Source organism: Rhea americana, unplaced genomic scaffold (genome assembly GCF_003343005.1).
Source record: "Rhea americana isolate MKP2758 unplaced genomic scaffold, rheAme1 scaffold_103, whole genome shotgun sequence".
Taxonomy (NCBI): Eukaryota; Metazoa; Chordata; class Aves; order Rheiformes; family Rheidae; genus Rhea; species Rhea americana.
The window spans coordinates 2,365,650-2,390,634 of NW_028185073.1; the positions used below are offsets into that span (position 1 = coordinate 2,365,650).

Genomic DNA, 24,985 nt, shown 5'->3' on the forward strand with positions numbered 1-24,985 from the left:
AAAAAAAAAAAAAAAAAAAAAAAAAAAAAAAAAAAATCCTTGGAAAAAGAGAAATGCTTTCACATTTTTAAATGGCTCTGTATCTTTCTGGTGTTGTTCCCATGAATATTTTGGCAGACATACTGGCTAGCAAGTAGTTCAAAGAGATCTCACCACTTTAAAGAAAATATTGTAAAAGGTCTTTCCAAAATTCAGACTTTTTATAGTTTCAACTTAATTTAAAAATTATGAAACAGAATCCTATGATATACTTGTGCTCAGTTAGAAGAAAGTAGCCTTGAATACTTTTAAATTGACTCATTTGCAGATCATCTGGCTCCAAATTATCTGTTAAAGCAACCAGCAACTACTTCAGAGGGGAGTTATTTTTTCTTTTCAAACTCCTTGTAACCACTTGGGAATTCCCCCTCTCATAAGCTTTTTGTTTACTGTTTGACCAAATCTTAAAAAATCAAAACCAGAAGATATTAAATGACAAATGAACATGTCATAGATGATATTCTTATTAGTATGTGTTTAAAAAATAAGTTCTCTACACAGCTAAAGTAGATATGTGGTGATTTTGACCAAGTCTTTCATTAGATAGAGAATTATATCTTGGATTGTTTCATAGCTCTGAAGACTTCAGAATACTTCAGCTTCAAGGCAGCTGAGCTATTTCCCTTTTTTTAAAAAAAAAAAGAATTAAAATAATTTTGATTATTGAGCAATCAGAAACACAATAGTTGCAGTGATCAAAGCGAATAATTTTTTCTAGTTCAGGAGGATGTTATAAGGGATCCAGAAAATTTTATGCTATTTCTACACCTTAAGCAAGGTTATCATGAGACATGTTTGAGGTTTAAGGATCCCTAGGGTACTGATACCTGAATTATTTTTGTTAACACAGATACTTTCTCTTAATTATATTTCCAGGACAGGAAATGGCTATTCTTCAGATCTCTCTTTTTTTACACTTTCTTCAGAAAAGATGGTAACTTTAGGATCAAAGCAATTTTTCCAAAAATGGAGTAACATGTATAAGCAGGAAGGCAGTATCTTTAAGAACATATATATAAATATACATTTACTGCTTTAAAATGGTTTAAGAAAACCTCAGGAAGTTTATGCAGCTTCATACCAGTTTCTGTTGTCAATGTCCACATTTTTACACTTATAACTACAAGAGGAGAAATATTTTATCAGGTAGCGAAAACACTGAAAGAAACAAAAACTCTGTAATTAATCCCAATGATCACTCTTTTAGAACTGAACTGAAAGGGCCAGTTGGCAAAGTAAGAAAATTTTATTTTCATCTATCTCACAGCAAAAAAAAAGGATAAGGCAATGGAAAAAAACCATAAGCATTTGTTTTGATCTTGAGAGTGTTAAAATCTCCAAAAGGGCAGAATTAGAGCCAGCCATCTGAAAATACAGTCTTATCGAAATATGGAATTATAGACTTATGAAATTCTTCATTTGTACGATTTGATACACATGGAAACAACTCAGATAGAAATAATGTTTGGTTTGAGATATCAGTGGAGGCTCATAACTGAGCCAGATCTTGATGGTTTTGGAGCTCTGATGAGGTCAGTAAGACACTCACTATTTCAGCTCGCTCAGAGGAATCAGTGCATTAAAGAAAGGCCTGATGTTATGTTTTCTGCTTAATGGATATAGCTGTTCTTCTTATTACCAGAGCAAAATCTCCGTAAGAAATATGGGCATAAAGATATTTAGCTATGCTACTGTAAAAAGGTAATTTAAGCTTCTTCCAGACTTGGGAGACCATAGCCTATGTATTCTGTTTGAAGTAAGGCACTCGGTGATACATAGGTTGCAGAGTAAGATATTGCTCCCAAGAACGGCGACTCCAAAAGGTGGTTGTCTGAAGTTAATAGTTTTATTCTGAACATACTGTACACCATGTATAGGGCTGGCATTTGTCAGCCTTGTTGTGTAAATAAAACTGTAGACTTTATTCACTAAAACTCRTGTGGGAGCAAGTCAATGAAAACAGGAACCAGGGAGCTGGAAGTAAGAACAAGTCAGTGGCAGTTCTTTGCTTATGACCTCTGGGTTTTCAGCTATCTGTCAACCCTTACTTCAGGAGCTTTTGCAGTTTCCTGTGAAAAAAACTGTTATGAAGAAAAATGTATAACTCTGCCTTTTGGAAGTCCTAGATCTTTCTCAGGTTTGTTTAGAGCTGAGAATGCAAAATTCAGACTTGCTTTCAAGAAATAAGCTTCAGTATATTAATAAATCTCTCCCTGTCAAGGTTTATGCAATTGAGAATTTGAGAGAGAGGAACCACACATTTTTTGTACAGAGTGGGAAAACTGAAAATATTTATAAAAACTAGACAAGTTAGTCTTCTTAAGGCTATGGAAAAAAAATCTATTTGGGTGATGGGTAAGTGGCTTTGTATGTTCACAGTAGTTAATTGCAGTCAAGCATAACAAGATGTCTATCTCTGTAACTGAAAAGAATGGGACTGAAAAGTTAGTTTGCCTTTTATTCAGAAGGCCTGACCTCAAAGCTACTCAATGTCCTTCACCCTTAAGGGACTGGCTTAGCACATTGCTGAACCATGCACTAATTGCTTTGTTAGATTATTTAATTAACCCTGAACAAACTCTCTTAGGGGACRCGGCAAGGGACGTTTAACCAACTTCCTCCAAGTGAAAACTTTGACTGGTGTAAGCTGGGGGTGGAGAAAAAATGGCCCCATATGAAATTACAGTGATGACATTTTGCAGAGTGAGACATACTCAACGTAATATTTAATTAGCACAAATGCCATCACATCCACCTATTTTTAGATGAATTTGAAAAACTTGGGAGTACAACCTGTTTTCCTTGGAATCCGCTCTGGGGTGTGACACTGCTTTCCTGTCTCTCATTGCCCCGTCCATCCCCGACAAGTTGCTGCCAGTGAGAGGGACAGCAGCTGAAGGAGAGATGATGCTGCAGACGTTAGCAAGATATGGGTCTGCTTGTTTCAAGTGACTTCTCAGGACAGCAATAGCCAGCATTTTAACTGGCAAAAATACATTCAGCAAGCTCTAAAAATGTTAAGCCGAATGAGGTTATATGACAGCTAAGGCGATCCTAGTTCTGACACACAGGAAAGGAAAATAAAGCATAACTGAAGTCTACCATGCATACAATATTTTCAGGCTGTGCTAAGCAACTGCTTTAACTGTGAACATCAGGAAACACAGAATATATTTAAGCACAGTTCAGTACTGAGCCTTAATGGAAACTCCTCCAGAAAGCTGTTTTAGATTCAAAGCTTGGAGAAAAGGGGGAAAAAATCCGTTCTAAGAAATGTGGCAGGGTAATTTACCTCATCTGAGCAGCGTTTTGTTCAGGAAAAAAAATAGCATTTAAGATTTTCAGTCTAACCTTTGATGTTTTTGGCAAGGACCTTGGAAACTGTTTCTTAAATTGAGAGTGAATAAAGCAAATATGATATCATAGTACCCATGAAAGCTACTGCAGGATATTTTATTGGATGTGTCTAGTCCAGCTGGGGTGAACAGCTACCAGACACTGACGTCCATGCAAGAACGAGGCTCTGGGTAATATGAAAGTTTGCACAGCTGCACTGTTTTGGTAGCTCATAGCAYGTCTGCTAAATTATAATATCCAGCATATGGGTCTTGTTCAAAAGTTTTGATTAAGCTATTAAGTACAGCCACAGCTAGCCATGCAGTGGGCACTTTGAAATCCAAAGTCCAACACAACARTGTTTTACTACTTCTTCTCCTGGACTTTATTTTCCTTCTCAGTTCAGTGCAGAAGCCAAAAATGACAATAGCCCACGTGCACAGGATATATTTATTGTGTTGTGATTTTGAAAGGGATACTTTCATAACTGCCTTTTTTAAAACACTTTGAGAGCGCTGTGAATAACAGTCTTGAATTCCGTTAGCCTGAAAACACTGGAAAATTAGGTAGAAAAGCTCCCTTTATCGAAAACTACCCTGTTTCCACAAATACTTTACTGGTGAGCAAGCCCTGCCAATGGCAGGGCAAGAAGGCAAGTTTTTATTAGGCCTCTCACCCTACCATCAATTTCTTTTTAAATTGAAAGGGTGACAGTCTGAGTACCTCAGTTAACCTCAGATCCTATGACATTTCTTATGGAAATCTGCTGCTAATAAAACCAAACCAYTTCTTCAGGGCTCCAGTGGTCAAAAATCAGTGTCTTAATTGACTGCCAAAAATCTGTTGGAAACCAATTTCGATAACTAGATGGAATCCAACAGAGAGTGATCATACCATCCATTGCAAAATATGTTTATCCTTGCATGAAAATCCTCTTACTAGTGGACTCAGATGTTGCTGCTGCCAACAAGCATGGAAGGAACTGAATTGTGCCTATGCCAATCAGTAGAGGGCCAAGCTTTGTGATGAATGCCATTCTCTTGTGTATCCAAAAAACAGAAAAAGCAAACATGCTATTGGAGTTTTTCTGATGTCCAGCCATGGCTACAGGCTCAAGTAGGCCACCATGACAAGTCTTTGTGAGGAAATCAGATCGATTGATGCAGCGTCATGCCCTATTTGTATTTTTGCCACGCAGCACAAATTAAAGCAGCCTAAAGGTTGCCTTGAATTCTACTGGCAGACCAGCTGCAGATACAGAGACCTTCAGGACCTCTTTACGCTTCCTTTCCAGACTGCACGGGTAGTTTCCAGCCAAACTTTATTATTCAATCTAGCAAACTTTGAAACAGTTGTGGGTAATGGAAATATTTTTTGTAGTTTGGACTAAGATGTGACAAGCTATTCCCTCGTTATTAGATTTCTGGCACCTTGTAGTTTACAAGAAAAGTTTGCATTGTAAAGTAAWATGCTGCTGTAGTAATTGACTGTAGTGTAAATATAATTTCCTAATGTGTTCCATGTTTCTGCCAGCCTTATTTTTTCKAGCTGGTCTTATGCTTTATTGGCCATTAGAATAGAATATGGAAAGTGTCCTTTATTACTTCATGCAGAAAGATATTTCAAGTTTTGCAGCATAAATCCAGTGCTATCCCTGTGCTCCTTCGCTGCTAGAGCTCAGTCATCTGAATAAGAAATAAGCTTATGCTGGTGTTAGGGTTTAACTAGCAATGAATTTCACTTTATTGCAATATTTATGAAAGCTTTTAAAAATGTGGTTAAGCACAAACCTTTCATGGGACTTCAGTCAATATTTCTTGAGGAAGCGAACTTTAAAAAGGTGTGGAGTTTAATATTCTTTTCTGATACCTCATCTTTGTCTGCTTTTCTTCTCTTTGCTTTTTCACTTTGTCCCACCTTTGTATCACAATGGTCATGGAAAGTTGTTTCTGTTCTTTCACTTGTTGTTTAGCAAAGATATCTCCACACTGTCTGTAAGATAAGCAAGCAGCTTGGAGAGCAAGACCAAGAAGCCCCAGACACAATAAATTCCAGACCATTGCAAGATCTTTCCCATTAAATCAGTATAGCAAATCAGCTCCATACAATAGTTGTGAGAACTGGTATTTGACCTTAATAAATTGCAGTTACAGCTTATAAGAACCGGTTTGTAAACACTTCCTTTGCTGAGGACAGTTTTTTAGGTCTGGCAGAGAACTGGGAATTTTGAGTGTTCCCACACACACACCCTTTTTCACAGGGGGAAGTTGGGAGGGAGATAAGAATAGAAAACATTATCATGGCAGGAACATAAAGTGTAGCTGATTAATGAATGAACTATAAATGCAGAACAGACTGCTGATCTGGAGTCTGACCTTCTGAGACATCCAACACTTCATGAGAGCTCCTAAGTAGCAAATAAGACTCAACAGTGTCTTCCAAGACAAGATCTAGCAAGGCATAATTTAATTTTGAAGCAGAACAGCTCTTATATATCTGAGGGAAAAATGTAACTTTAGGTACAACAGGGAACAAAGAATGAATTTATTTTCCCCCAACAACTCTCTTCGTTACAACATACACAAGCAAAAAACAGGATCTGGAGTCCTGATCTGCATCTTCCCAGGGGTTTATCCTGGTYTCCATCCTGCTCATACCCCATGCCTCATACATTTTGTGCTTCTGGTTGCAGGGGAAGGAGGTTAGGAGGCACTGGCTTGGCATTACTAAGTGCTGTATGGTTAAGGTACACTCCAGTGAGCTGTAAATTTGAACCCTTTTATATGGGGTTTAAATGGGATTTATCCCAGCGTTTCAGCCTGTGCTAAATGTGCAGGTGCTAAACCTTTTCCTGGTTTTGCATGAAAAATCAGTGGTTGTTGTGCTTTATGCWTAGCTTAGCCACGCAGTTTATGAAAAGTGTAGCCTGAAGATGCCTTTCAYAGCAGCTGTCTTGCAGAAGTTTGGCTTAGGGACAATTAGTGCACAGATCCCAAGTAGACTTAGCTGCAACATGTTAATCTAACCTCTGAGTATYTGCCGTAACCCAACTTCAAGAGGGGAAGCAGCTCCACCAATAAAATGCCGGAGTGTATCCCAACTCTGAGGGAAGATCAGGACCCAGTACCATTTCAAGGACTGAGGCCTTATCATTGTGTTGCATGGTAGCTTGTCATAGGGACACATCAAGTCAGATTTGTTTCTCTCAGCCATTTCTGCACCACATATCCCCCAGATACATAGACAGGGGACTGCTTTATTTTTGGATCTAGCCTCTTGTAGTTTGAAGTTTAACAGTCTTAATTGCGCTATTGTTCCTCTATTACCTGAAGGCAACTAAAAATGCTATTCTTAGGTAGCAAACATCTTTGAACCAAAAATTTTGAATGGAACAATTCACAGGTAACAGAATAATTTAGTTTGGAGGATACCTCCAGAGGTCACAGMGATCCAACTTCTGCTCAAAGCAGATCTTACTAGATCAGGTTGCTCAGGGATACAATCAGCCTGGACTGCTGACTGTCTCTACTGACAGATTGTGTAGCAAAGCTGCATTTAAATTGGGCAGTCTGACTGACATGAAAAACATCCCAGAATTCTGCTAACTCTCTTTCAACCACCTTCTGTTTGCAGTGCTAATGAAGGTAGGAAGCATGTAGTTAAAAGTCATGTCTAGTTTGGGTATATCTCTGAACTCATGCAACACACCCAGAGTCTCTGGGATGTTTTAATAAAATCTCATACATTTGCAGGACTAAAAACATTAAGTGAACATACATTAAGATTTTGATTGTGTCAGAAAGGTGATATGTCAGGGCTAATAATCCTGGAGAAACAATTCATTGTCAAAGCCCACCTTCTTCTGAGGGGTTTTCTCTGAGTCCAGTCATCTCCATAAACCCAATGTCTTCTGAGTCATGACTATTGACACCTGCATGTCAAAGGATTTCACTGCAGGATATCAGTAATGTCAAAGAAATCTTCTGCAATCTTATGTAAGAGATAGTTGAGCATGTACAGTAAGTAATTTTCTGGACTATAAAACAACATGAAACAAATAACAAGGGAGCAACTACCACCAGCTGATTACTGGGAGCAAGCACTGAAACTAAAATTTTGCATACACGCTTTTCTTCTCTGTATCCTCTGGGATAAATTGCAGAAAGATGGAAAATATTTGCTCATTGTAATAGTACATTTCCAAAAAAGCGATGATCGTATGTATTTTAAAGGCTGCTCTATTACAAACTCTTTGGAGTTTTCACACATTGCAGATATGTGAAATGTCTGTTTTAAGAAAACAAAATATCAGTGACACTTAACAAATAAAAGCATTGAAGGATTCAGCATGCACATCTGCTTTTCAGTTGTTATTAACAGATTTTAAACTCAACACCCTCACAGTTTAAATGCTCCTAAGAAACTGAACTGCCTCGTCTATAGACACAGGTAAATAAAACACCTGTGGTGAGTATATACTTAACATTATCTGCTTTCTAAAATGTACAATCAGAAACAGAAATCTTGACTGAAAGTGCAATAGCAAGGATACTGAGGATATGTGAATACAKGTTAATAAGCAGTGAAACTTTTCAGACTACGAGTGATGATACAAGTATTACTGATAACAGTAAGAAATGAGATAATTATATCTCTGAAACGACAGTTGCTGTTTTATGTCATGAGGATACTATACAGTAAAGCTTCCTCTCTCTCTCTTTCCAAAGAAATACACATAGAAAGGGGAACTCATCAGGTTAAGAACCAAATAAAAGCAAATCAGTGCCTCGTCTGTCATTTATAACATCTCCCTCTTGTGGTAATTAGCATGACTTCACTTTCTTATCCCATGGGCTTTCAAATTAAACCAGAACAGCATACACTTTAAAAGAAATCATTGTTCAAATGATTTCACTTTAATTCCACTAGCGACTGCTAACCGTATCTTTGGATCTAGCCCTAAAGTAAGGTACTCCTTTCCAGGCTTGGTTACAGATTAGCTGCAATTGTTATTCTCCACTCTCGTTGGCATCCTTTTCTTTTGATGAATTTCACAAATAGCTTATTTCAAAAAAGGTAGGACATAGCACAAGGCAGGTAGAATCAAATACCTTGTTATTTAAACATTGCTTTCCAAATATCTGTGCCTTCAGGCAGTTACTGTAGGATTACAGTACACTGGAGTCTAATTGAAGGGCACCTGTTGAAACCACAGTCCTTTTAAAACAGTTTATTTCTGTATTCCTCACTAAAACAGAGTCAGAAATACAGGGAGTTACTCCCTGTCATTTAACTGGCCCATAAAGAAACATATATTCTAGAAGAGAAAAGCACCGATGGATACAAAGCTGTAGAAGCACAAAAAGCTTCTGAAGGAATGCACATTTGTGCATGGACCAGACGTGGTACTGTGTATGTGTGATGGATATAGCAAGAAAAAGAAAAGATCTACATGAAAGAAAAAGCTCAAATATCATTTTTGTGGGCAAGAAAGTATTTAGCAGATGTACATTGGACAAATAATAAAATAATAAGAGATGTAGTATCATACTGTATCATATGTTCTACTATACAATAGTCTAAAAGGGTGGTTGAAAATAACACTATTTTATTTAAATGCTGACAAAACAAAGTGGACTTCTCAGTGAAAGAGTATTATGGTGAGACTGTGAAAACAATATTTCTTAAACATATTTTTCGTAGAAGGATTGAGGAGGTTAAGGAGGTTGAAAAATGTAGGGGAGCTGCGCTTAAAGCAGTCCAGTTAGCAACAAAAATTCTGGTTAGCCATTTTTCCCTGGGTACTTGTGCTCGCAAACACAGAAATAGCAGAACACAGATAATGAGTAGCACATACAATAACTGGGCTAGGAAGTGAGATGAGAACACAATTCCTGTTTGCTGGGTCTAGGGGTTCTTGGATTATAAAGTGTCTTGTGCATCTATTCTGTTGCAGCTGAGATGCCACTATGATTGTCCACAGGATTTTTTTTTCGTAGTATTATTCATTTACAAAATATTTGTATCCAGTAAATTCAATATAGAAACAAGAGAATTAATTTCCCCGCRGCCTGGATAAGCTCTTCCTACAGCTCAAGGACTATCTTTTGTATTTTTATTCTCTTTGTTTGGGGCCTGAATGAAGATTGCCAATGGTGAGAACTTCACTGAAGAAAAGTACTTGTACAGTGAAACAGATTTCAACAAAACGGCACACTTAGAACAGGAACGTGTTCATTGTAAACTCCCTGCCCAGTTGTTTCTCTGTGTSAGTCCAGAAGGATGAGATTCTTCTTCCTGCTGGATGAAGCTCTACTTTCACCAGGTCCAAGTGTGCCCGGGACCGACAGAGAAGAGAGGCACCACAACAGGTCTTTGCGGCAGCTTTGGGACAGCTCTGCTGCAGAGCGGAGGARACGGTGCCTGGAAGTCCTTTCCACACTGATTCACTCATGTCCATCCCCCAAACTCAACATTTCCAGTACTGATTTTGGAGAGTTCTGAAGAGATTGAGCCACCTTTGCTGACCTAGGCCCAAAGAGCATCCCCTGACGAGGCTACTCTGCATCCCTCATTCAAAGCACGTGTTGTACCCTTTAACGGGTGAGAAAATCAACCTTAAAGAAGTCAAGCAATTTCTCCATTAGACACCTGGAGTAGAGAAGAGATGTCCATCTCATGAATGTAGATTAACTATTGTTTTTCACATAGTTTACTTTGCAATCCTCAAGGGATTTTCTTTTCTTTTTTTGATAAAGGAAACGGCTGCTGTTCCCTTGAGTTTTTACACAGAGGAAGTACATTTTGCCCCATACACAAAATCTTTCTAAATAGTAACTTCTAAATGGCGAAACTTACATCACACTCTCAATACTCTATGAGTGTGCATATTGCACACTCAGCTTTCGCTTTTAAATATGCTCTCAAAGAGAGGGATCCCAATTTTCTCTTTGCTCACATCTAATCACCTTTTCCAGCACCCATAGTTTACCAAAATATTGGGAACAGCTCTCAGTAGTCGTCTGCTGTCCTGTTCTGGGTTCACAAGAGATTTGTTACAGATGCCTGTAAGACACACCAGCATGCGCAGAGAAGAAAYCAACAACTTCTTGGAGCTCCAATGCAGAAAAGGAAGAAATCATGTCTTTACATTTCTGCCATAACATTTAGTAGCTAATATAGCATTCTGGATACTTAAAATCTAGTAGMGTTTAGATGATTGTGAAGGATGAAGAAACTAGTCCTTTATCAGCAGTAAAACTTCTTCTTTGGGCAGTGTTTTCTGTGTCATGCAATCCAGCCATTTTTATGTTATTTTAATTATTGGGGTTGGCAAGCAAATGATCCTATTAATTATTTTGACAATTATTTAATTTTCTGTTTATTGCTAGCTATGTTTTTCTGCTAAAACAGAAAAAAGGAAAATCAACCTAACATTATATAGTCATTTAATCTGCACAATAAAGAATGCCTGGAAAATGGAATGATCTAATTGGCTAGAGTGTAAAACAGCAGAATTCTCCACTCAGAGCTTATTAGCCTGTTCATTTAATTAACATTATGTAAATTCTTTGACAAAAAGTAACATTTTGTAATAATATTGCATTATCCTATTCAGACATTCCACTATTTGAATTGTACTAGAGGATGTTCATTTAGGACAAGCAGCTTTGATCATAAATATTCACTTATTCACGCCCTGCCATGTCTTATTGATTAAACAGGATATTTTCCCTCTTGTTAGAATGAAGTTGCAGTTCAAAGGTTTTAGAAAAACATCCACTATAAGAAATTGGCAAAGCAAATGTGTAGTGCACTACAACCTCCTGAGAATTACATAGCATTCTCTCTTCTCAAGCCTCTGTGGGGGTTTATTGTTGGAAAAAAGAATGTGTGCAGTATGTGCTGTAGTTGAAATTTAATAAATATTTTTTAAAAGTCTACCAGAAGACAAACGTGTTCTATGTCAAAAGCCATGAAATCAGCAGACAGGTTCCCATCTGTTTATTTATTTAAACATATCGTGATGTATTTCATCCACAATCTGCAATGCACAAGTGACAACTTTGGCTCGTATCTTCTAACAGAACTGCTAACTCTTGTATTAGATTGAAGGAAAGCAATCCCAAAATGCAGTAGAAATGACTGAATCCCAGGGAGTGGTCAGATGTAATAGGGATCACTCTGATGCCCTTTGTATACAAATTTCAGGAATGATGTATGTGGGCTTTATGCAGAATGCAAGAATACAAAAATATTCTCTGTTCAGACAGCAAGTTGGGGGGATTGGCTTGGGAGTTCTGTTTTTGTTTTTGGTTTGGTCTGAGTTTTTTTCTTCCTAAGAGCTCTGTGTGATTTAATAGTTCTCTGAAGCCCTCAATAATAATTCCTTCTATGGTAAGTTCCAAACTGGGAACCTAATATTTCTTGAGTCTCCAACAGAATGCACTGAATAATAAAATAAAACAAGGCTTTGTACTTACATAGCATTCTCTGAGGATTTCTGAACATTTCAAAAATAAATGCATTCTCGCAGACCCTTAGCAAGGTGAATAAGAACAGGAGATGCTAATGGGATTATCTTCCCCAATCTGCAAATCTAGAAACAAGGACAGGAAAGCTGATTAACAGCCRTAAGTGAAACCAGATCTCCTGACTACTGGTTCTAAAAATTAACATAGTGCATTTGTGCCAATTGTTAGCTGAAGTTTGCTAACCTCCAAACCTTACAAAATCTCTCCTGGGACATTTTATAACAACTAGAAAACTAGTGCATGATACCAAACTTATTAAAAATCAATGCGAATTTTTCCACTAGAATAAACACACAAAAGTCTGAAGATTTTCCTGAGCTGTAATCAAACCTAACACTACAAAACTAGACTGGAATCTGCCACTTCCTGCCACACTGCCAGAAAGAAATCTAATAATTGTCACTCTTGCAGCATACTGGAACTACTCTTCTAAACCTCGGTCAGAGCGAAATGAGGGAGTTCTCGGGAGTATTTGTGTCCTTCTTGGCCGGCACCATGGGCTCCACCGAGGGTGCAGGCAGTTGTTACCCAGGGAGGAGGCAGGCAGACAGGGATGCCTATTTTCTGCTTTGAATGTAAAGCAGAGCACTATTTGCATTCCTAGCCTTGGATGTATTCACAGGTTTTATACTGGCTCCTCACTTTTAAAACGGTCACTTTCAAGGGAGCTTGAAGAATTTTGCAAGTAAGAAGAAAAGAGCAGCTAATTTCACAACTGGATCAGCCCTGTTCTACTCCATTCACTTTTTAATATCTACCTCTTGTTTGTTTGGCCTTTTCTATATCCTATTTCCCTGTGCATAACAGAGTTACACGAGTCCAGCTCAGAGGTAAGAGTGCCACCTATTGAGTCCACGACAATGTTCATCATATGCTACAAGGAAAATGAAAGCTTACGTACCTTTTCTTGTGATAGATATTCCTGTAACAAAAAGACAAGCAGCAGTTTCCCAGTTGAACTCAAAATTTCTGTGTATTCAAAGAGAAAATCCATGATAAAGACTGTAAGAAATGATGCCTCCTTAGCCAATACATCTTGGAGTAATTTTTTTTCTTAAAAAAGGGAAAAGAAAAAAACAAGAAAAAAGAAAAGGTCAARTACTTAACGATAAAAAACAGTGCCTCTATTAAAAGAGCAGTTTGCTTAAAACAGTTCAGTTATAGTTCAGGGTAAGTTTCTCTCCTGACATGACCCAGAGAGAATTTTTTCCCCTCATCATGTTGGCTAGTCATTATACTAATTAAATACTTTACTAAGCCAGAGTGTGCTAGATGTCACCTTGGAAACACTTCAAACAGCACTGAGTAATACAAAAGCTGAATATACGCAGCCACATTATGGGGTCATATTACAGAATGAACTAGCTTTTCTTCTTTGGCAGCAAAATTGCAAAGACAGTGCATATTTTTAAAAATTGCTGGAATCTCTAGAAAGTGAAGAAAAACAAAAAGATTTACAAGAACACTGATTATTTTTCCATTTTATTACACTTGCATATGAATCGCATTTTCCTGGCATCCCAAGCAATGACACATATGAGAAACATGTATATTTTTAGAAGAGTTGTATTGTTGTTGACTTGGGCATGTGTATGGAGTTTAATCAGAAATCCTGCCCATATTATATGCCTCACATAATGGGCACTAGCTAGACAAACGAACCATTTCCTGAAATGAGCAGAAAAATAATCAGACAAGAAAATTATCAGAATTTCCATCAGTACACAAATACTTATCTCCCCAGACCAGGGAATAAACGTACATACTTCATTTTAACTTTCACAGAAATGCTCCTTTGTTTCTTTCCCTTTTCTGAGACAAGGTGCAGTTTCATTTACTGATGCTCCAAAGCAGCATATGACGACAAGATCTCACTACGCAGGTGACAAGAGAAAGCCGTCATGACGAGGTGAATGCAGCACAAGGAGAAATACCGAATAAATGCACTCAGTTCAGCTGCAACAAGACTCTGTACTAACCTAATCCTGATCACTTTCCAGGAGCGGTCTCTCTCTCAGAGCAGCGATGTGTGAAAAATGGAGTATGTACGAGTTTGGGTAGCTTTATTCTGATGTCGGTGCAAACATTGCTTCTGCGAAATGCAGGGGGAGAAGAAGGCTCTGAGGAAGTCTGCAAGGGAGCTGGGAGAGAGCATGCAAGTATTTATTGCACCCAAATGACTGCAGTGATGATGTGATAACCCTGCAGTGAGCAGGCGAAATGAGCAGTCATGAACCTTGAAGTTTGAAATACCATGAGAGAAAGGTGAATTCTCCTCAGTACGCAAATACAGGTGAGTACGGGGCAGACAGCTACATTTTCCAAGTTCAGGAGTATCTTTTTCTCAACATTACTCAAGCTACTCTCCTAAGAAAGCTCAGAATCCAGCCAGTGAGCTATGCAGAAAATGATCCAAAGCCTAATGGGTAAACTTTGTCTGCAGACACTTATTTATTCACTACCATTCAGGAGCCAGACTGCCCAAACTCTCTAGCAGTGCAAGGAGACAGATAGCCCTTTCCTACTCTGTTGCAGAGACAAGGCTCTAATTCCTTCTTTRGACTGATGGCCTAATAAGACAGTTTAATTCCCATAGTCCCCATTTTCTGCTCCAAAAGATCTGTCTTTCCTGCACATTGGCAAGAAAATCTGTGGTCACCATGTGAGGGAGGCAGCTCTGAGGAAGGTGTACCTGCCAGGACATGACAGCTCTCCTGAGCCTACATGTACCTGCATTTAAACTCGTGGTATAACTACCCAGACCGGCCAAATCCTGCCTTCTTGCATCTCCAGCTTACCGCCTTCAASCAATGACACATCTCCCTCTCCAGGTAAGACACGTATTTTTCATTTTGCACATCAGAGAAAGACATGATTCCTGGTCATCCTCAATTTGTGCGATTTATTTACTGGACACGGATGCTGGCAGGATGGATTGAAGAAGGACGGGGAATATTTGTTTCACAGGAGCAAAGATTTCCTCTAATGGTGGTGAATACCTCCCTTTCCCTTGAATGAGTTTTGAGCTTGGGTTTTGGCAGCAGCTAGAGAGAGGTAAAAAACGTTCCAAGTAAGGATGGAAGAAAAAAGAGTGAAAAGGAAACAAGTCAAACAAATCAAACCAAACACACTGTTTCAATTTAAAGAAAAGTCCTTTTAAGGGCTCAAGGCCTGAGACTCTGTTAGGACTGCTACATAGCTGGAGGACTGCCAATATATCAGGTTGCAATAGGCCATTAGAAGGGGTTGAATATGGATAATCTTCCCTAAGGGCTGAGCAGAGTCATACTGCCTTGATTACTTTTTTTAATTTAGATTAAAAATCCCTATAACAGTTGCAGACTAATTGGAAAAGGATTTTAAAGGAGCTTTAGGAAATTAGGTAAGAATAGTTTTTATTATTGCAGTGTGCAGCAATTGCTACAAACCTCTTCTTTCTGAGAGAYGGGGAGTCAATCCCATGAAACTCTTATCAGTATAGAAACCAACCCTTGTCTCTTATGGGGTTTCAGCTTTTGAAAGCTTGTTTTGCTGCGGTCAGGTTAACACATGAGAGAAAAGCAACTGTTTGAAAGGCTGACTTCTCAACACTCCACACATTTTTGCAAAATTTCTATTAAAAAGAAAACAAATTACATCCACATGTAGATGACTTGCCACTGTAAATACAGGCTCAACATTATAATTTGCTGAACTTCTACAAAAATATTAGTATCAATATTGGCATTTAAAATTAAGAAAAATATTTCTGATTTAATTTCAACATTCTCCCACAGCATTGTGATATGAATCCCACATTCCAAACAACACATAATCTGTGGCTTTTTGTCACTCGTGATTAGTAATCTCTGAACCATAGAAATTGCAGAGCTGATTTGAGCTCTGGAATTCAAATGTTGGGTACAGTATTAAAGACTCCAACCATCATTTAATTTCAAGGAAGAATCATAAACATAACAGCCCTGTGCAGCAGCAGCAACATGCTAATGCACAAAAGCCAGAATATGAAATTGAGTCAAAACAAGAGAGAATCTAATTGCCTATTGCCGTCACCCAAAATGGGTAAAGGCCCAAGTTTAAACAAAATGCACAGATGTGGAAAACAAATCAAACAATGATACATAAAAAATGCTAGCTAGGGCTTCTGTCACCTATTTCTGAGTAAATTTGTGTCTGAGTTTTATGATAGCAATGCCTTCGCAATCACTGTYGATCTGAAGGAGTAACAGGATTTGGCTGCAACCTATATTGCCTTCATTAACAACGTTAATAAAAAGTTTGCAGAGGTAGCCACAGCATCCATGTGATTCATTCAGATATGCAATCAGTTCATTTCATTTTCAGTGAAATACTGTTTGGGGACACAGAGTATGTATAGATGCCCTGTGATTTGTATATTCCTGACTTCTGGGGGCAGATTTTCAAATGCTCGGCTCCCTCAGCTTGCATTATCCTAAGTGCTGAGAGTTCGTTAGCTCTATTGTCATTTCTTTGACCATGTACACATACATATGCGTGTGTGTGTGCATTCTGCATACCTTCTTCTCATAAGAACCCCAGCTGGATTTTCAGCCTGTGAACAAGSAGTCGTATTAGTGTCTGATGCTTGAAGATCCTTGTGTGGTGCAGAAGCACAAAGCCTAACACCCTCGTATTCCCCAAGAACATCTAAAGCACCTGGAGCCATATTCAAGGAAGAGAAACTGAGAAAAAAAAAAAGCAGAGCATTCCACGTATGTATCAAGATTGAATCTGAAGTAATATAAAGGCTGTAAAGGGATTTACTGAGCAAATCAAACTAAGAAGGCAAATTCTTTAGACGTCCTAGACTTTCCGAGCAACTTGGTCCCTGACCCAAGTTGGTTATTTACAATTCTTGGCCCTTGCTGGAGGTGAACGTGTCTCAGCAAATGCTGCTCAGTGTCCCCTATAGCTAAGCATCTGGCTCCACTGCAGACTCTGCTACTAACAAACGAGCAAATGTTCACAAATCTGGAGCACRTATTCAAACAGACTTCAGCTAGCTTTAAAATAAAGCAGCCGCACATAGCATATASTGCACATATTTGGGAGAATGCTGTGTCTCATGACAAGTGGTGACCACCTCATTTAACTCAGTTTGGCAAAGTAGTCTTCCTGTACATTTTAGGTTTCTCCTACATCACACTCTCTTGCAGTTTACACGTACAAAACTGAATCCGCGTATGTGTTTGTTGAAATTGCAGCCAGTTAGCACACTTTGGGGCCTATCTGCTGTTAGCTAAAACTTTCTTTTATAAGAAATCAGCTTTTAAACTGTCATTATTGACTCTACAGAATGACTGACAGAAAAATCACCCTGTTTGAATACTGAATCTAAATACTGATTAGACATGATTTCTAAATAAACTTTCCGTTGCTGTTTTTGTCTTACAGTTTAGTCATAATATAAGGGAAAGGCTWAGTCCAGGGGAAAAACACTAGCACTTTTTCAGTCTGTGATGCCTTTATAATGACCTAATGGGAGATGAGTTGTTCTTAAACACATATATTTAAGAATGTTTCAGTTGAGTAAAAAGAAGTTACTGTGTTTCATATTGCTTAATTCTCAAGGAAGTAAGAAGGAGCCTCAAAAAAAGATGTCAATTAGTATAAATTGACATTGGACCMTGGATATTTCTTATGTTTCTGTGGCAGATCTCAATTCTGATGCCTAACTCATAATGAACAGATCTGGGATACAAAGGAAAGAAAGGTAGATAACAGTTCCAAAATTCAACAAATAAGATCAGAATTTTCTAGAAGTATAAACAACACATAGCTTCACATCAAACAGCTTTTTACCCCAAAATCACTCTCAGTGCCTAACACCCTGAGAAATAAGGATTTGTGCATGAAAACTTTTCACTGAAAGCCAACAGCACTCTTCCACGTTACTTGCTTATACACGTCTTTCTCCCCTGACAAAATGTCACTAAGTCTCCAAAAAGACAGAGCTGAAGGCTTTTGCCACCCACAACTTTTGAGCTTGCTTATTTCTATGTATTGATATGAGTTATTACAACCAGAATAATCTAGAAATTCCAGTAGATTCCCCATAGAGCTACACTGCTGATCAGGAGGAACCGCTTCCCATGCAACCCAGTTCCCGACAGTGTCCAAAAAGCAGCTTCCAGAGCTGCTTGACTTTACTGCCCCGTCACCTGGTGTTATTTCGGTGASAGTGCCATCTCCTTTTGTAATCCATTAACCTTCTTATGTTCTCTTCACAAGCAAAGCAGTTCTCGGTGTTTTTSTTCCCCTAACTTCTGTGTCGAGAAGGAGTCTGGTTACCTGAGTAGCAGAAACACAAAATCAGGCAYAAAATTAGAATTTATTAGCATTCCTGATTAGGCTATTCAAAATTAAGAAATTTCTTCCATTTAAACAGAATATATAAAACAAGGGAAGGGAAAGGAATACACAAATAGCCAAGTTGGATCAAATCACAGGGTAGGATCAGAGGATCACTGAACAGTTCAGGCTGGTGGAGATCTTGGGAGRTCCTTGGTGCAGCCCTGCCCAGAGCAGACTCAGCCCTGGGGACAGACCAGGTCGCTCCGGGCTTTACTCCATCAGGGCTGGGCACCCTCTGAGGACGGAGCCAGCAGCACCTCTCTGCCCAGCTCCTTGGGGAAACATTTCTGGCTGTCCCCGCCAGAGCCCTCGCTGCTGCCCCCACGCCAGCTGCGCTGGCTTCGATCTACGTGGGACACTCTTGCCGCTGCCCTTCGTTAATCGCAACCTCTGTGCCCACCAGCCAGCCAGGTTTTGTGGTCTGTAGGTGCATACARAACATCACGTCTGCAAACAGCACCCTCTCAGAGATGGCGCTTATCAATAATTATAACTGGGCAAGAATCACAATATTATTCCACCAGCGTAGCTTTCCAGCTTTTAGTAAAAACAAAAGCTTTTTAATGTTCGTACTTAACAGTGCTTGGTGAACTTTTGTTTTTTGAATGTTTTCAGTTACTTTCTGAATACATCTCACCTGACAATAAATTCGACAGTGTCATGTATTGTGTGGGAAAGAAAAAAAAAAACTCATTTGTTGTAAATGTACTGCCAGATAACATCATTTTCTCCATCTTCTTTCTACTGTGAGAGAGTGTGAATAATCAGTCCCTGTGCACTTTTTCCACATGGTTCCYGGATTTATCTAGTACCTCCAGTCATTTTTTTTTCCCATAATAAAGAATCCTAGTCTGTTTAATCTATCCTCATGTGGAAACAAATGGATCATTGTTGTCATCTTTCTCCCTTTCTAGTTCTATTGTGTCCTTTTTGAGACACTGTAAGAAGAGTTGTGCTCACTATTAACAATACGAACACATCTTGGTCTAGGGGTATAACAGTGCTTTCTAGTTTGCTCTAATTTTCTTGCCTAATAATTCCTAACAGTTGATTTTCCTTTTTAACTGTCTCTGGATATTAAGCTGATGTTTTCACAGACATATGCACAATGCCTCTACAATTTCCCTTCTGAATAGTAACAGTTCATTTAGAGCCCATCACTGGGTATATACACACAATGTGTACACACAGATAGCGTTTTTTCCTGTGTGCATTACTTTCTCAATGCTGAATTTATCTATCTTTTGTTTTATTGCCAAGTCACTCAGTATTGTGACATCCTCCTGCAGCACTTTGCAGTCAGCTTTCATTTTACTGTCCTGAATAATTTTATACCATCAGCAAAYCTCTTTATCTCACTATCTATCCCCTTTCCTAGAAATCTGATGAAATTGGGGATTAATACATGTCTCAGCTCACACTCCTGTGGGACTCTCCTGGTGAACACTGTAACACCTGATAGTTATTCCTTTTATTGGCTCCTACAACAAATTCTAATTCATTTGCAAGGCGTGACGTCATTCTGCTCAAGCCATGCTGAATCTTCCCCATAATATCGCTTTGATTCATGTGTAGTATTTTCTTCATATTATAGCTTCTTGCAGTTTGCTCAGAATGGAAGTCAGACATATGTACCTGCTGCATYCCAGGCCTCCCTTTCCAAATCTAAATCTGAATCCCTTTCTAAAAACCAGTTTCAAGTTTGCCACTCCATGCATTTCTGATCTCTGGGTCATTTTAAACAGCAGGTTATACACCGCAGTTAATAGGTCAGAAATTTCCTGCTGAGTGCCTTTACAGCTCTTTGTCAAATACAATCTGATCATGGTAATCTGCTGCCTTTCGGTTGTCTTTACGGAAACACTTCAGTTTCACAGTGTCATTGCGGATTCTGGASCTTCCCTTCATGCTGCTTGAAACCTCTCCAGCTTGGTGCCACCCTGTGTATTTCGGACAAGTATTGTCTATTCCACCATGTAGTCATCAGTGAAGATGCTGAACCAGCCTGTGACTACAGCAAACCTCTGGTGTACCCCATTAGAAAAGATTTTCTAATTTGACAGGCAGACATCAAAAATCATTCCCACTATCACGGTCAGGCTTGAGTATCTTTATTCTCTTGCATCTGAAGCAAAGCCAGCTGTCTTCCCTGGCTTTAAACAGTAGAACCCACCCAGAAGGACGTAACATATTCTAGCCCAGCTTCTCTGCTGTCTGGAAATCTCGTTACTGAGGGGGAAAGAGCTGGAGGAGCTGCACGGAGAGCTGCATGTTCTATTGCACTCGGTGACATTTGCTGTACACATGTGTTTAAGAGAATATCCAGACACTGATTCAGTGCTCTAAATATCTGCCTGGCCTTGTTAGCTCCTCTTTCAGCCTCTGCGGTATTCCTGATGCTTGGTAAATGGCTGCCTTCAGATACCTGCCTTGACAACAGCGCGCTCTACACCGACCTCCAGCACAACTCGAGTTGAATCAAGGGGCTGCTTGAATAATTTATACGAGTGTTACTTTCACAACTTCAACACATTTACAACTAAATCCAATACGCTTGGACTACTGTGTAGCAGTCTATTCATGGCAAATTGGGCCAAAGAGGAGCCTACGCATTCCTGGGATGGAAAAAACACAAAAAAAGAAAGGGCAGCAAGTGAATTCCACTGGAGCTGATTTTACACTTCGTGCTGATTTTACAACAAGAACACTGGAAAAAAAAAAGAAAGAAAGAAAGAAAACAAATGGCTTATCAGAGCAGCAACAGCTCTGGTTTGTTCAAGTGCATGCCTTCAGCCTGCCTCCATTCAGATGTTTTTCCTGGAATACGCAGAGCAGTCTAAACTCAAAATTGCTCAGTTCACAAATATGTGTTAACTAAATAACTGTTAAATCTGGCCTTACATTAAGTGGAAAAATGAAACATTACACTCACACTGGCATCAGCTTGCACAGTTAAGCTATTCTTACCTCAAAGGAATATAAGACATTAGTATACATATGTAATTTTCCAACGTACATGTTCCTTTTAAGAGAACTTGGCAGACATGCATTATAAAAAGCAAAGAACCACAGTTAAGACAAATTATGATTGTTTCACTAGCCCCATCTGATATATACAAGGTAAGCATCTGATCTTCTGATTCAATCTACCCAGATCCATGCAAATCATAAGGATGAAGGAGAGGAAGGAGAGGAAGAATGGAGAGGGAAGAACTGGGAGGAAGGAAGGAAGGAAAGAAGGAAAGAAAGAAAGAAGGGAGGAAGGAAAGAACTGGGAGGAACAGGAAAGAAGGGAGATCTACGATTTTGATAAACAAAGCATTCTGTAAGAAAAGAACACAATAAGGATATATGTATGGCTTATTGTTTCAGTCAACCATTTTTCTGAATTTGCTTACAAAGAAAAGTGTATTCTGGATATTGATATGCAATTGAGCAGGGTAAAATATACCACTTATCTTAAGGGCTGCATTTTTCCTCAAGGAGTATATGCAGCACAAAGTTATGTAAGTGGAGGGTTGTCTTGTAATTTAGGTAAAATTCATATAAATCATTAATCATTTGTATGATGAAGTCAAGCCATCACTTGCAACTATATAATCAAACAAAAAATGACCTATTAATTTTAYTGCGTGAGCCTGGTAAAGGGTTTGTCAAGGTCTTGTCTTGCTTTAAACCTCCTTTCATGGGAGCAAACATTGCCATTAAATACAGTCATATTGTCCCTTACCAAGTATTTTAATTGCATCATTAATATTGCAACTGAAAGTACAGTTTGATCTTTTCTTATAAAATTCACAGTAACAAAATCTTAAGAGTTTAAGGTGAAAGTCACAAAATAGCTGCAGACAAGCTTCTGTTAAATCATCAAAACAGACATTATTCCAACGACAAAAGTTGTTACATAGCACACAGCCAACCTATTTGCTGTGTGACCACATTTCAAGTCAGGTCTGATGACATCAGGACCTGGAGAGCCAAAATGTTGGCAGCTGCCAGCACCTGAACTGCTGCACGACYGAGCGAGCTGCAACCAGGCAGGGGACGGGTTGATTGCATTTGTTCATTGCATTTAGTTTGATTTCAGGGACCTAAAACCACACTGTGTTTTGACCTAAAACATAAGCACTTTACTGTTGTGGGTCTGGCAGCATTTTTGTCTTTTCTTTGCAACTGTTAAGCAGCAGTAGTATGTAAAACTGTCCTGAGTTAAAGAGACTAAGGCAAAGCSAAGGAGATTTGGGAAAGAGAAACTTGATTAGTGATATATCTAGAATCTAAGAAGGATCATAACAGTTCACAAATATTTTTCTGAGTTTTAACTACTATCTGCAAAGATAAACACTGCGTGTAATAGTGCCACCTGGTGACTGAATCACATCAAACACTCAAATTAATGAAATAACTATCAACTATTAATAAATAGGCTCCTGACATCCCTGGAGTGAGTGACATAAGCCCAGACAATGAGCAGGCTGTTGCCTCTGTGCCATGGTTCAAAGCTTAATTCTGAATTCGACAAATGTCAAGATTCAAGTCCTTAAAGCTGATAGTACACACAAGTCTCACAAACCCAGCATAGCAGAGGCTATATTTAACATTTGTCACTTAAAAGAATCAAGCAGATTTTAATCTGGCAGAAATAGTTCATGGTTGAGGTGAAGCGCTGATATTTGCTCCAGAGTAAAACAGAGAAATGCACTTGCAGTTTATGCGCATTGATTCCATATTATTCATAAGAGGCAATCCATCCTGTACATAGGGGGAACACTCGGGATTTGTTTAGAAGTCCTCAGTAAAAAACATTAGCCTCTTCCATCTCTCTAGGTATTTGTATATTCAGTTATGGAGCCTGGAAGCAATCATATGCCAAAGACTTACTAATAATTATTCCTGATTAATTCAAGAGCATCAGTGAAAAAGAGAACCAAACACTTTTTTGTTAATTAATATAATCTAGTCAAGGAAAACAGTCCACGTGACAGGTAGCTTGTGTAGAAATAATTGAGTCATTAATCTTAACCGTATGAACATGTTCACATTAGTAGGGTCAACTACTACAAAGGATGCAACATTAGTAGCATATTCACAAAGGTGTGAAGTTGGTTTGCTTGCACAAAAACTTTCCTTAGGAGTGAACAAAGGCTGAAGAGGAGACAACCACTCAGTTTCAAAAGCWGAGAAAGTTTCAGTGAGAATCTGAAATCAGATCCTATGGACTATAAATTATTTAGGCAAAGGATTGTCTTTTCATCAGATAAGAGAGAGCAGCCAGCAGAAAGATATTTGGATTGCCAACTGGAGCCTCTAAGGGTGTACACAAAAATATGCCCTTGACTTCATCACAAAGGTTATAACCTTTTCTTGGTGGCAGAGCAATTAAGTCTAGCAAACTAAATAGCTTCAGAGTTGAGTTAAGTTAAGATAAAAGGTTCACACTTGCAGTAATCATTGGTGACAGGCCCAATAGTCAAGACCATACAGATGYCCAGGTAGTTTTCCACAACCTGGTTACAGCAAATGAAAATACGGTCCAAAATGCATCACTGTTAGTTACACATTATAGAAGTTAAGTCCCTACAGCAGTGCAGCCCTGTCAATATGATACTGCCAGTGCTTGCAAGGGATTTGTACTAGGCCATCAGGCCTCACTCAGCACCTACGAAGCTTTGGGCTTGGGTTGGTCCGCCCGGAGATTCGCCTTCACTTTTCAAGCAATAACAGCAATTGTCTAATAACGAGGTAACTATTCCTTGCTTTGCTTTAGGTTTTGTTTAGCTTTGTGAAGTGGTGCATTGTAACAGTTGTTGTTGTGATATGCATTGAGTTGGTAACAGGAAGTTACCCTATGTGGCACGAACCACCTGTGAGCCAGAAGAAAACGCAGCCTGGAGGTGCACAGAAATGGAGGCTGAGAGAGCTTGGGCGCAGCAGACACCAGCAGCCTTAGACCACAGACAAATCACTGGCCATTCCCAATGAGTAAAGGGGTGCAATCTTGGCAGCTGGATAAAAGCAACCTTAATGATAGCAAAAAAAAAAAGAAGTTTTCAATATGTATAAAACATGCCCTATATAGGAAGTGTAATACAAACTTGCAGAGTTCTGAAGAAAAGTAAGGTATAGAGTGTGTTACCAAACACACAAAATTGGCCTCAGGTGTATCCTAGACTGAAGAGGAAAAAAAAAAATTAACATCGGTATCACCCTCCCTCTGGGGCAGGATGCCYGTACCCTGCAGCTCCTGGAGTGAAGCTATCATCGATGGATAGGATTTAGGCACAGGGAACCRTGGGAAGCTGAACAAAACACAGAGAAAGAGGAAGGTAACAGGAACTCGGTGTAGATATGATGTTATCTACATGTAATTTGAACTGTAAGTGTTGGTATCACTGCAACTGGATCACTAAAATTGTTCAATTAGCCTGTTCAGATTTTAATTAGACAGACGATGGATTATTGGTTTTCCATGTATGATGTGTTCCTCCAGCCAGGAAAAGAATTGTGTGTGTAACAAACCAGTGGGAATTCAGTCAATGTCTTCTGTAATTTAGGTGCAACAAATTGGTAATACTTAACATTAGTTGTGTTATTCAGCACACAGACTCACAAAAGAGGGTGGTATGTCTGCCACAAGATGTTGCTGCACAGAGCATATATCATGCATTAATTCTTGCAATGGTGATATTTCAGAAGCACAG

At 38.9% G+C, this 24,985-nt stretch overlaps 1 long non-coding RNA gene across 1 annotated transcript in view; it reads right to left on the reverse strand.

Moving 5' to 3' along the window:
• The window catches only part of LOC146601375 (uncharacterized), a 21,178-nt gene extending 8,299 nt beyond the window's left edge, over positions 1-12,879 (reverse strand). The window contains exons 1-2 of the long non-coding RNA XR_014896106.1: positions 12,811-12,879; positions 11,859-11,974 (exon numbers count right to left, since the gene is read on the reverse strand). This is a non-coding gene — a long non-coding RNA (uncharacterized LOC146601375). The remainder of the gene's footprint in view (positions 1-11,858; positions 11,975-12,810) is intronic.
• Between the last annotated feature and the right edge of the window lie 12,106 nt (positions 12,880-24,985).